Raw genomic sequence first — 14,293 nt, forward strand, 5'->3', positions numbered from 1 at the left:
TGTTGGAGGTGGAAAGGATGAGGAGTGTGTCGAAGGGGGGAAGGATGGAGAATGCTGGAGGTGGGAAAGATGGAGAGAGTTTTGTAGGTGGGAAGGAAGGTGGAGAGTGTTGTAGGTGGGAAGGAAGGGGGAAAAGTGTTGGAGGTGGGAAGGATGAGGAGTGTGTCGAAGGGGGGAAGGATGGAGAATGCTGGAGGTGGGAAAGATGGAGAGAGTTTTGTAGGTGGGAAGGAAGGTGGAGTGTTGTAGGTGGGAAGGAGAGGCGGAGGTGGTGTTTACATCAGGGCAAACACACACTAACCAATTTTCTTTTTGGTTGACTGTTATCACTAATCTTCTTAGGCCTCATGGAGACTTATACAAATAATATAAAAAAAAAAAATACCCAAAAATGCAAAGAAACACGAAATAGTTTACAGCGAAGTTCAGCGGAGTTTTAGACTGAGCGACGCCGGGAGACTGACGCACGTGTTCTGACAGGTCATGTTTGTTTGGTCGAGTGCCGAGCAAACGGTCGAGTACCGAGCGATTTATTTACCGAAAAGAGCGATCGAGTACCGGATTGTTAGTGCAGAGCTGTTCGAGTACCGAGGTTCCACTGTATATAAGGAAGTTAACAGAAGCAAGCTGTAAAAGTGAACGCTAGAAAATCCAGAAAAAAATATATGTTGCATTTGAGTACATTGTTAATGGTGGTACTTCCACGTTAAAGTATCAGGTGACCGTGGCACTGTGTGGCACCGTGTGGCACTGTGTTGCATAAGAGGGAAGACGCTCCTTCAAGGTGATCTCTGCTTGTCTGGGAGCAGGACTCCTGTATAGTCTGTATCATATACTTGTAAAAATAGATTATTTTATTATTATTATTATTGTGTGGTATAAGCTGATGTAGACCTTAAAAAGCAACAAATACAGTAACATCAACAATAATAGCAACAACAATAACATCAATAACATAAATGACAGCAGTAATAACAATAACAATAATAGTAACATCATCAACAATGAGAATAATAATAGCAATAGTAACAATAGCGTCAACAATAACATCAATAATACATACAACAACGATTACAAAAATAACAAAAACAAAACTCTTTACTGTGTGTGTGTGTGTGTGTGTGTGTGTGTGTGTGTGTGTGTGTGTGTGTACTTACCTATTTGTGGCTGCAGGGGTCAAGTCACAGCTCCTGGACCCGCCTCTTCACTGATCGCTACTAGATCACACTCTCCCTGCTCCATGAGCTTTATCAAACCTCGTCTTAAAACTATATATGGTTCCTGCCTCCACTAAGTCACTTTCCACATTATTACACTTCCTGACAACTCTATGACTGAAGAAATACTTCCTAACATCTTTGACTCATCTGAGTCTTCAGCTTCCAACTGTGACCTCTTTGTTTCTGTGTTCCATCTCTGGAACATCCTTTCTTTATCCACCTAGTAATCTTATGGGTTTAGCGCTCCCCCATGATTATAATAATTTATTAACCTTGTCAATACTCGCAGTATTTTATATGTCGTTATCATGTCTCCCCTAACCCTCCTGTCCTCCACTGTTAGGCCGATTTCCCTTAACCTTCCTTTGTAGGATATTTCCCTTAGCTCTAGGACTAGTTTTATCGCAAGCCTTTTGCACTTCACTAATTTCTTGACTTGCTTGACCGGATGTGGGTTCCAAACTGGTGCCGCACACTACAATATGGGCCTGACGTACATGGTGTACAGAGTCTTACTTCCGTTACCTGTGCGTGTGTGTTATTAACCTCAATGAATATACATCAAGAGGACAAATGATATATGCAGTACGCGTGGAGCATTAATTAAAAATTCTTCTCACTTGTGTTGTAATTCCTGTGCTGGTGGTAATGTGAACATTAATATTAAATAAATATTACACAACACTGTATATGACTGAAGGTTACTCTTGTTAGCGAGTTGACGGTAGTGGATTGTGGTTGTTGATTGTGGTGGGTTGTGGTTGTTGATGGTGGGTTGTGGTTGTTGGTGGTGAGATGTGGTTGTTGATGGTGGTGGGTTGTGGTTGTTGGTGATGAGATGTGGTTATTGGTAGTGGGTTGTGGTTGTTGGTGGTGAGATGTAGTTGTTGATGGTGGTGGGTTGTGGTTGTTGGTGGTGAGATGTGGTTGATGGTGGTGGGTTGTGGTTGTTGGTGGTGCGTTGTGAGTGTTGATGGTTGTGAGATGTGGTTATTGATTGAGGTGGGTTGCGGTTATTGATGGTGGTGAGATGTGGTTATTGATGGTGGTGAGATGTGGTTATTGATGGTGGGGGGCTGTCGTTATGATATACACTGATAATTCTGTAGTAACTGTCTTCCTCAAGACATAGTTACCGAGGATCTAACCTGACTACTTTTGGTCGTGAATGGCGGCTCTCAGCCATAGCTACTTTTAACAAAGAATATTCTTCTGTTACAATATATACGATATTGTGTGGAATTGTTCATAAACTTACATTGGGGAGACACACACACATTATACACATACATGAACACAATAAACCTAAGGATAGCAATGTTTGGTGTTCCATGATATTCCCAGAGTTTTAGGTTGAGCTATTGAAACCCACAGAGTTAGTGAACATAATGATTTTTGCTATCATACGTCTTATACTCAGATTAGATTTTGTCGCTCAAACGACAAAATACAGGTTTTGTGTCTTATATTGACTTGTATGTTGCAAGTAAATTCAGGAAATTTGCTCAATATCTTTGGTATCTTTTGTTCATTAATAAGATATCTTCACATATCACATAGGTACTTATACTGTTTATTCCTCAATAAGTAGACAATATATCACATAGTGTTCAAGATAGTGAGTGACCATACGGCTGGCCACATCCTATTTTCATAGTTTTTTTCCTAAGCATTTCCCGGCGCTTCACCAGCACATTCCTAGACGATGTTTGCAACCAAAAATCATTGGGTTCTCTATCACAAATTGTTTAAAATTCAATTGAGAGTGTTGCACTTGTGGGATCACTTCTGTGATGGAAGGCACCGTTCTTCTTGTTGATTAGCCGGTATTCTCCCGACCCGGGCCTTTTCCAAGTGGTGGCCCGGCCTTGGCTCCCTGTCTACGGAGTGTCTGAGACCTAAGTCTCCCATGGGAGGAGGTACAAGTACCCCCTCATCTTTGAGACCAACTGTCCCCAGGCCTAGCCACATTCCCCGCCCTCACGGGGCTCGTAGGGAGAAGCTAGGCCTCTCTGGTCTGCCATCCCCGCCCCAAGGGGGCTAATGGGAATGGCAGGCTTGTGAACTGCAAGCTCGGGCTCAGGCACCTACCCTACCCTAGAAGGGCTGGGCATGGTGTCGAATGGGAAGGCACCGCTCTCACCAGCTGTCTTTATACAAGTTGCCAGCATCTGATTGAGATGGTCGGGTTTTTTTATGCAAGACTTTTATAACTTGAAGGAGGTCAGCCATTGGTACACTAAGAGAAAACACCATAAGTGTCCGGGGCCCAAAACTGTTCAACAGCCTCCCATCAAGCATTAGGGGAATTGCCAATAAACCCCTGGCTGCCTTCAAGAGAGAGCTGGACAGATACCTAAAGTCAGTGCCGGATCAGCCGGGCTGTGGCTCGTACGTCGGACTGCGTGCGGCCAGCAGTAACAGCCTAGTTGATCAGGCCCTGATCCATCGGGAGGCCTGGTCATGGACCGGGCCGCGGGGGCGTTGATCCCCGGAATAACCTCCAGGTAACCAGGCAGCGGAAAGCCTCGGTCAGACGACCAAAAGCTCCAGCTGCTGGTCATCATATGACTAAAACCCGCGTCAGGAAACACTTGTCCTGTTTCCTGACAAACCTTACCTAACATAACGAAATCAGGTGAGTCTGATACCTTTCACAGAGAGGAACTCCAGTGTAAGTCCCTTCTTGAGCACCTAGTACTTAAGTTTATTTAGATACACTTAGGTACACATAAGTACAATTATCATACCTAATATACAAACATCGTCTCTACGTCCACAGCAGGATTCGAACCTGCAAACTCTGTATCAGAGTAACCACTGCTTTACCACAGCTAGACCCCCAGATGTTTGTAAATAATGTCGCCTGTTTGCGAATTGCTAAGCGTACCTAATGTGTAAATTGCCTAGGATAACCCCCCCCCCACCAAAATTAAAGTGGTTTATTTCCACTGGGTGCCACGGTGACACTGTCGTCCTCTGGTGGTGCCTCTGGCATGACTTACCATTCATAGTATGTAACTCGTGTTTGATTACCATTGGGGTCACAGGTGTGGAATCCCTTTTAAGATAAAATATCACTGCGATTCAGTGCTGCAGTTTTCAAGGACCTAACTGAAATAACTTAAAAAAAACATCAATGTGACTTATCCTGGGTAATCTACACATATGCTGCTATGCATGACAACTTATGTAACTGTATTTATGTGTACCTGTACCTGAATAAACTTACTAACAATAATAGTTATGCTAACTTGTTTCAATTTTCTTTAACTCCTGTAAAAGAAAATGAAGACTATTCTTGATCAGTAACAAATATATATTTAAGTTGAATAAAACAGACGAAGACGTACTCTAACAATTCATTAACCCTCAGTAAATTGTAACCAAAGATAACCTATGAAAGCCAAGTAGTGTATTTTATTTCCGTTCTGGGCCTTAGGCTCTTCCCCAAGATGCGACCCATAACGTATATACTGCTGGGCAACAGGGCCGGCAGGTGTTAAGAAAGCTGCCCATACGTCTCATCTCGCACACGATTTTGATTAATATAGTTAAAGTAATATTGCATATCATTCATTACTTTTATTATGAAAAAAACGCCCCGTGGCCTGGTGGCTAAAGCTCTCGTTTGTGGGCACTACAAAGTTGTGGTCTCTCCCCCTAGTACTATGATTGCTTTGGTTCCCAACCTTGACAATATTTATTTATTTATTTATTTATTTATTTATTAATTTGAACATGATACAGTGAAGTACAAAGTTATTACAGTGCAACATGCCAAAGCCCCTTGTATGCAGAGCATTATGAGCAGGCTTAAAATTAACTTAAGATTAACTAAGCAATGATATATTCAGTGGTAAATACATTATTGTAAACAGATAACAATTTAGCACAAATGAGTATTACAAAGACAGGTCATATGGTCATTTACTGTGTTGCTGAGCATTCAGTAGAATGGAGTATTCTGTTAGGTAATGTAATTAAAAAATAAAGTTTGATTGGGTCACAGATAAAACATGAGATACAAGCGCTGTATAGCCCTTGTGGCTTAGCTCTTCTTTTTGATTATAATAATAATTATGAGATACAATAATGAGAAAGATTTACGAGATACAATTTATAAGATACAATTATTCAATATTTATTTAGTTGCGGGTGAGTAAGTGATTTTTGAGAAGAGACTTGAATTTATAAACAGTGTTTCTTTTATATTCACAGGTAATAAATTCCAGATTTTAGGGCCTTTTATGCGCATTGAGTTTTTGCATAGCGTGAGATGGACTCGAGAAACATCAAAGAGTGATCTGTGCCTTGTGTTATGGTCGTGTGTTCTGTTGAGGTTGGTAAGGAGACGTTTGAGGGGAGGGTTTATATCAGAATTAAGTGTTCTATGAATGCAGTAGGTGCAGTAATAAATATGGATGTTTTGAATGGTGAGTAGGTTTAGAGTTTTGAATATTGGTGGAGTGTGCTGCCTGTAGTGGGAATTTATCATTCTGACTGAAGCCTTTTGTTGGGTAATTAATGGTCTGAGATGGTTTATTGTTGTTGAGCCCCATGCACAAATTCCATAGGTGAGATAGGGGTAAATAAGTGAGTGATATAGGGCCAGGAGGGCTGACTGTGGAACATAGTACCGTATCTTCGATAGTATGCCTACGGTCTTGGCAATTTTTTTGGAAATTTGTTGAATATGTGTTTGAAATTTGAGTCTGTTATCAAGGTGAATTCCTAAGAATTTTCCCTCTGAGTTTTGTGATAGGTGATCCGTTTATCTTCATGTTAAGAAGGACGTCTGTAGCTCTGTTACCAAACTTAATGAAGTAGGTTTTGTCAATGTTTAGAGTAAGTTTGTTAGTGCTCATCCAGGTGGATATTTTCTGTAATTCGGTATTTACAGTATTGGCTAGCGTGACTGGGCTCGGGTGAGAGAAGACGTATGTAGTGTCATCTGCAAATAGTGTGGGTTTGAGTAATTGCGATGCATTTAGTAGGTCATTTATGTATATGAGAAAGAGAAGAGGGCCTAGGACACTTCCCTGTGGGACACCAACTGTAATTGGCTGTGCTGAAGAGTTTGCCCCGTTTGTGTACACATATTGGCTTCTGTTACTGAGGTAAGACTTTAGGTAGTTGAGGGAGTGCCCTCTTATACCATAGTGCGACAATTTTATATGGAGCAAGTCATGGTCAACTGTATCAAAAGCTTTACGTAAGTCTATGAAGATCCCCAGTGGGACTTCTTTTTTCTCTATTGCAGTGTATATGTGTTCTAGCATGTGTATAATAGCATCATTAGTATTTTTGTTAGGACTGAACCCAAATTGACAGGGGTTGAGTATGTTGTGGGAGATGAGGTAGGAATAGATTCGCTTGTGAATTAATTTTTCGAAGATTTTAGAGAGAGGGTGTAAGTTGGATATTGGCCTATAGTTATTCAAGTCTGTTTGGTCTCCTCCTTTATGGATCGGGGTGACCCTTGCTATTTTGAGAACTGTAGGGAAGGTAGAGGATTCTATGGATTTGTTAGTGTTGCAATGATTGGTGATAGTACTTGTGACGCTTTTTTGTATATAAAGGGTGGTAAGGTATTTAAATCTCCTGTCTTGTTTTTTAGTGTGTTGATAATAAGGGAGACTTCAGTAGGGTTAGTCGGAGCTAGGAACAGTGTGTTCGGGTAGTTGCCAGTGAGGTAGTCATTGGGTGGGGTATCTGAGCTTGGGATTTTATTGGCAAGGTTTTTCCTATAGTGGAGAAGAAATTATTGAGTCTGTTCGCTGTTTCAGTTGGTGGGAGTTGGGGTTCATTTGGTTTTGTTAATTCAATTTCGCTATTTCGTGATATCTCTTTTGTTCCTAGAATTGCTGATAGGGTTTTCCAGGTCTTTTTTATATCACCTCGTAAGCTGGATACTGTGTTCTCATAATAGTTTTTTTAGCCCTTCTTATCAGGCTGGTTAGGATTGACGAGTAACGTTTTGTTTGGTCTCTGGTTATGTGACCCATTCTGTACTGTTTTTCGTATAGGTGCTTTGGATTTATGGATTTGAGGATGGTGGGTGTTAGCCAGGGACTGTTCAGTCTCTTAGCTGTCATCTGTTTAGTTTTTTGGGGGCAGTGCTTATTATAAAGGTATTGGGTCTTTTTTAGAAAATTATTAATACATTCGTCAATATCTGTATAGATTTCTAGCTCAGTGTGCCAGTCAATGTTTGTCACTGCTGCTGTGAAGTTATTAATGGCTGCCTCATTGTGAAGTCTGAAAGTGGCTTTAGTAGTGTCTTGGGGTAATTTGCCAAGGTTTGTGATGAGGAAGGTAGGGTAGTGATCTGTGGTATTATCTGTGATTATGCCTGATTTTAATGGGGATATGGTGTTGGTCCAGATGTGGTCTAGTAGGGAAACAGTAGTCTCTGTAACTCTTGTAGGTTTTGTTACTGTTGGTAGCAATATGCAGTTACTCAGTGTTTGTGAATTCAGTAACGTGTGGATCCTGGTCTTGCAGGAGATTTATATTGAAGTCACCTGAGAGTAGTAAGTGATCTTTGTTCATGCGTGCATCAGTTATCATACTTCCTAGGTTGTCACTAAAACGGCTAATGTTTGACTGTGGTACTCTGTAGATGTTTATCACTGTGAGAGGTTTTTATAGGTATTTGGATTTGAATTTAGCTATTGTATATTCCCTATGTTCATCCCTTGTGCAAGTATTAGTGATACATTCTAGTTGGTCTGAGTAGTATATAGCTGTGCCACCCCCTTGTTGATCTGGCCTACAGTTGTGTATGGCTGTGTAACCAGGAATGGCATAGACATCTGTAATATCAGGCTTTAACCAGGTTTCAGTGAGAGTAATGATGGATATACTGGCATGCAAGGAATTTAGTAATGCTATGAGGTCATCGTAATGTTTACTTAAAGATCTGATATTGTAGTTAAAGACAGTTATGTTGTTGGCTCTGAGAAGTGCCTTTGATTGTTCTGCTGTGTAGTAATTACAGTTACTGTATGATTCATTTAAGTCATTCAATAAGAGGTTGGTATCAGGATCAATGCTTGTTATCATAAGATTTATAGTGAATCTATAGTTAGAATTAAGTATAAGACAAAGTAAATATTCTAAAGCTATAAAATAGCACCTGAGTTATTTTAACAAATGTAAAAAAATTGAGCTAAGGTAGTTCTTTAAAGCTAAAATAAATTAGACAATATATAAGGGACTAAAAAAACTTTGGTGAACAAATAAAGTGGTAATCAAATAAATGAGCTTGGGAATATAATGTCAAAAAATAGTGAATTTATTACACTTTAGCACCTGAGAATAGCACCTTGATTATTTTAACAATTGTGAATATATGAACTAAGGTTATGCAAAGCTATATTAAAGCTAAAATAAAGGAGAAAAAATATAGGGACTAAATTAAATAATGGTAAACCAAGTTAAATTGGCAGATAGTAACTAAGATATGTTATTGATTTGGGAGTAAGATCTGATTTGTTATATATAATAAGTTGAGCAATTTATTGTACTATAAAAAGTAAAAAATATGAGGTAGTTGGTAGTAGCTAGCAAAAGATAGCAAAAGACAATAGATAGACACTGTGCTTGTCTATAGAGGAACTTCAGTCTGGCATTCGCTTTCTTTACTGCACTGTTCCCTATCAATTCTCCTGACATGCATGGGTCAAAGGGGATTCCCAGATATTTTACTGATGAAACCAAAGTGATGGGTTCCCCATTACACTGGACATTAAAATTATTTATCCTTCTCAGTTTGTTTCGTGCCAAAGAGAATGGCTTCAGTTTTCCCGAGGTGTATTGATTGTTGTCTACTAACCATTTGCTGCAGGACTCCAGTTCCAGTGTTAATACATTAGCTATATCTTGTGGGTCTTTACCTGACACTAACAGAGCACTGTCATCTGCATACAGTAGGAGTTTGCACTTGACACTGATAGGCATGTTCTTTTGCTATATCAATGACAAATCGCAAGTTTTACCTATTCGGCACGATTATATATATATATATATATATATATATATATATATATATATATATATATATATATATATATATATATATATATATATATATAAACGCACCTCAGGCCGCAGGAAACTCGAACCTAGAATGTTTGGGACAAAGTACGCAGTACTATACACACCATGCCAGACCAGACAATACTCTCGCACCCAGCCAAGCTAGGCGTTTGTTCTGCTGCCTAAGATAAATATTTGTAAACATTTCGCTTGTCCTGCAAAGTCTAAACATTTCGTTGGCCGGTGCATGTGGGAGAGGAGGTTGGAAAACTTAATCACCACCCTAACACCCCCACCAACACCTTCATCACAACTAGCACCTCGCACGGACAATCAGATTTCTATTAACCTCCATCAAAATCATTTCCTTTCTATTTGGCTCTGACATTAAATACTTTGCATAACATTGTGATAGAAGAGAAATACATGGGTGTGCATAGAGGCACATGTGAGAAAAATGCTACATGAGAGTGCATAGGCACATGGGAGTACAGAGGTACGTGAAAGTACAAAGGTACATAGGTGTTCTCCCAGTACAAAGATGAATGTGGACATACACGGACGATCTAGACAACAGAAGGAAGATGATGCTTGTTTGACCGCATGTCAGGCATGATCATATGTCTCCAGAGTGTACTTATGGTTGTGGTGGTGATGGTGATGGTGGTGGTGGTGGTGGTGATGGTGGCTTTGAATAAAAATGGGATGTTAGAAGGTAATAGTGGGCAGTACAAATTCCAATTGATCATTGTGTTGCGGTTATATTGAATTTCTGACATCTGATGTTTAAGATTGGTGCGATAAACTTTGATTCATTTGATTTCCTTTGATTCAATTGATTTGATCTGAGCATAAGTTTGGAGTTTTTCAGCTCTCTATTAGTGTAGGTGTTACTCATATGACAAGAAAGTGTTAGGTTGGTGACCTGTCCTCGTGTCACTACCCTGTCACACATATACCACATGAACCTCTCATGTTTCAACCATGTCACTAATAAGGCGGAAAAGTATGCTAGGTTCGTGATCTGTCTTCGTGTGACTACTTGTTAGTAAATACATGCATTCTGTGAGGGAAAAGTTCAACAGATAGGAGTAGCGAGCGAGTATATAGTAACGATAGTTTGATTGCCGGCTGCTTGACAAGGTAGGGTCAGTCTCGCTCCCGCTGTCCCCTTCCCCACCCCTTTCTCCCCACCCCAAAAGGTGACGTGTGGGGCTCTGGCCAAATAGTAATCACTCGACTCACAGCTCCCAGCACAACTGTAATAGCCTCTGCTCCTATTCTAGTGGATATTGGTTGAAAGCTTCACTTTTGACCAATAATAAACTTAGTCCTTTCAGTTTTAAGCTCCACATAAGACTTTAACATAATCACTACCTTTTTTAAGTATCTTGCACTTATCATGGAGAGTGATTTCTTAAGCAGTGGGTAACCTGTCTCTTTCCAACTTGGAATGACAGATCGGGTCACCTGCCAACCAACGAGAAGTGTTGAAGGAGACGGACTGAAAACGGTCTTGGGACGTCACCTTATAATCTACCTACCTGTTTAATTGTACAGGACACTACCCCTCATCTTTGTAGTGGTAAAGAACCTGCGTTCCTGTCATCTGGACTGACTATTCAAGGCTATAGACTCTGTGAAGACCTAGTAGTTGGGTTGTCACTAAACACCTGTGACCCCCCCCCCCACACACACATCATCAACGGTTACAATTTCTACAAGACGGTGTCAACATCAACCAGACACACCAGTTTATTTGTACATATTAGCGTTGAATTCAAATGTCATTTTTCCATTTAATTTTTCATTTTTCTGTCAAATAGAATACACACTCATTTTTTCAATGTTTTATCTTTGCATTACTAAATAATAAAGTGTTTATCTTTGTGAATTATTTTTTTTTCTATTCATTAATTTTCCTGAGGAGGAGCCAACCTTGGTAATACTGTCTGAAGTTGTTACAGGGCTGAGTAAGCCTTCACACATTCATATTCTTAGTTTTTCTTAGATTACTCATGGGTGCAAATAGTTTTTGTAACATTTCCACCGACTCTTCAAACCGTGTGACGCAAATGTTTATTTTTAAATATTTGTTTATATGGTTGCAAATTACCATCAGATAAGAACCAGAACCACGTAAACCATTTTCTGGATGAAAAATGCGGTTCTGTAAAATTTGGATGAGACGCATATTATATGCTCTCTGAAACATAACAGTGCTGGCTTTATGATATATTTTTTCTCTATACCATTGTAATATTATCCTCTTTACTAGACTTCTAGAATGGAAGTTTTTCTTCGATTTTCAGTTCTTACCTAAATCTAAATATGAATTATTCAAAGAAATTCTCACAATTTTCCTTTGTAATCACATAACGATATCTCCATTTCTCAACTAAATTTTACCTGAAAGGGATACCTGTGGCGATAACTGTCAAAGTATTTTATAAATTAGGCGAAATTGAAAGTTGGGGAAGCCCATTGCCACTCCATAATTTTGCTATTGATTGACGAAACACATCATATTCTCACTAATTTGATAAGTTTGCTTATATGTAGAGCTTCAGGAAGAAATCCAAATATCCATCCTTGAAGCCTTTTTATCCACTTCTCCGAGGCTGTGGGTCCCACAATTTGCGCCAGAGGTGGACCCCACATATCCCGGTAAATCTATATTTAGGATATGTAGGTTTCTATTAAGAAATTTAACAGTTCTTTCACTCGAAGCTTTGCAAATAACAAATTAACAATAAAATCAACATTTATTAAGAGTACCTCCCACCTCCTTACCTTCACAGAGTATTCTTACTTCACATCCGCCAGTGTTTACAAGCGTCACCTTGACTACCTTGGCACACGAGTGCCTGACGCAAGCTGTCAATTAATACAATTGCTGTCACGACACTCCATCGCACACTTCATGTATTGAAGGGGAAAATGTTTACCAAGATTTTTGCCGATGAAGTTGTTATATTTATACAACTGTTGTGTGCAACGATGATTGGCTGGCCCTGTTGTCTCTCTCTTTTTAATGGTTTTGGTGGCCTTGTGCTCATTTTATCAGTGTTGTTTTTAATTGTGGGTAATGAACATGATAATGGTATTAATCACCATCACAATTGTCATCACCCAGGAAGTAGACTGGTAGACATGGAAGAACGATAACTGGTTTTGCAATCTGGCAAGATAGCTTCTCGTCGCGTTAAATCTCATGAAGGTGTAAGATGTCAGATTATTCTTACAATCATCTACTTACATCCAGAATAAACACATCAGATGTTAAACACGTAACGTGATATAACAGGAATCAATGGCAGATGTGCACCTATAGTTTTGAATCTCACTCTCTGACGTCGTCGAATTAAATGGCACCTTTTCTTGGAACGTTAGAAGCTACGCCACTGAAGTTGTCAGTCTGTCCATGATGCTGGGAATGGGTCCCTCAACTTTAGTCATAAGTCACCTGCACTTACCAGTTGTTCCTAGAATCTTAGCCTAGTTACCGTACAGCAGCGTTGAAATTTGAAACCCATCGAATAAGGCCTTGTGTTATGGGAGAAATAAAAATGAAAAAAATGGAGGAAGATAACAAAAAGGAAAAATGGCTAATACTTAAAAATTTCCTAATAGAGGTAAATGTGTCAAGCAACAATAAATAAATCTGTTAGGACAAGTAATATCTTCCAAATCTGTAATCCGCCTGTTATCTTCATCAGTAACGAAACTTTTCGTTTCTGTTCGGATTTGATGAGTGTGGACTGTGGAAACCTGCAGCGAGCGGTTAAAGTGTGGTACTTCAAGCCATGAGAAAAACCGCAATTAACCAAACAAGTACGACAAAGACAACATGCACACATCTGCAGGAGAATCTGCATCAAAAATGCGGATATGACTATTACAAATGAAATAGTATCAGTGAGTAGAAACCCTTTTTTTTTTTGCACTCTAGCAGGATTGCTGATCTTTTTTTTTTTTTCAATAAACACGTAAGACGACAGGTAAATCTTACAGACGTTTACTTACATTCAGAATATACACACCTTTGCTTTCCTCTGTGCTTCTTAATGTTTTTTTAATCCTGTAATATTTCCTTGCCAACCTACAGTTAGAAGCGTGGTCTGAGACCGTACCATGGGGAAGATAATCCCAAGAATCACTAATAAATAACACACAACAGATAGTCCCGGCGTCCTTGGTAGAAGTGAAGGACACGACGTCCTTGATGGTGGCTCACTGTTCCAACTGCCAAGACCACTTGATGCTACTTTCGACTGTCTGCAAGATGAGTATTACCTATATTAATAGGACTTACAAATATCCCATCTCGTTATTTTATGAATATGGAGACAGTCATCCACGAAGGAATGCATCTTCGTCGATCAAGAGATCCTGCCGGTATGCAAGTGAACTTTGTACAGGATGCCTATCAAAATGAAGGAGGAAGACTTCTTGTCCAACAAAACAGAGATTCAATATCATTCTTGGCAAGAAGCTGCAAGAAAGAGAATACAATACTATTAATGCAGAAAGTGATGCCGATTTGTTAATTATCCAAAAAGCGACAAAATATGATTCTACCTGTTCCCCAACTAATCACTGGAAAGGAAACAGACCTCTTGATATTGCTGTTTACTTTCAGGTTGACTAGTTTTTCCGATATTTTCCTTAGATTGAAAAAAATACATCAAGATTAAGAAAATTTGGAACATTCATTGGCTGCAGAGCGCTGGGATCCAGAGACTTGCAACTTGCTCATACTTCTGTATACAGTCTGCAGCTCTAACCACATCGTATCTGTCATTGGAAAAGGGGTTGTTTAGGTGAAGAACAATACTCGCTTCAAGAAGCCGGTGGAATCATTTTAATAAGTAGCAACCATAGATCAGGTCACATCAACAGGAAAAGAGGCGCTTGTCTGCCTGTACAATGGTACCCCAGGTGAAGGATTAATGCAATGCGTAACCAACGATTTCCTGAGAAAGTTTATTCAAGTACCTCTTTAATGCAGGTTCACAGACTGCCACCAA

This window comes from Cherax quadricarinatus, chromosome 5, assembly GCF_038502225.1.
Source record: "Cherax quadricarinatus isolate ZL_2023a chromosome 5, ASM3850222v1, whole genome shotgun sequence".
Taxonomy (NCBI): Eukaryota; Metazoa; Arthropoda; class Malacostraca; order Decapoda; family Parastacidae; genus Cherax; species Cherax quadricarinatus.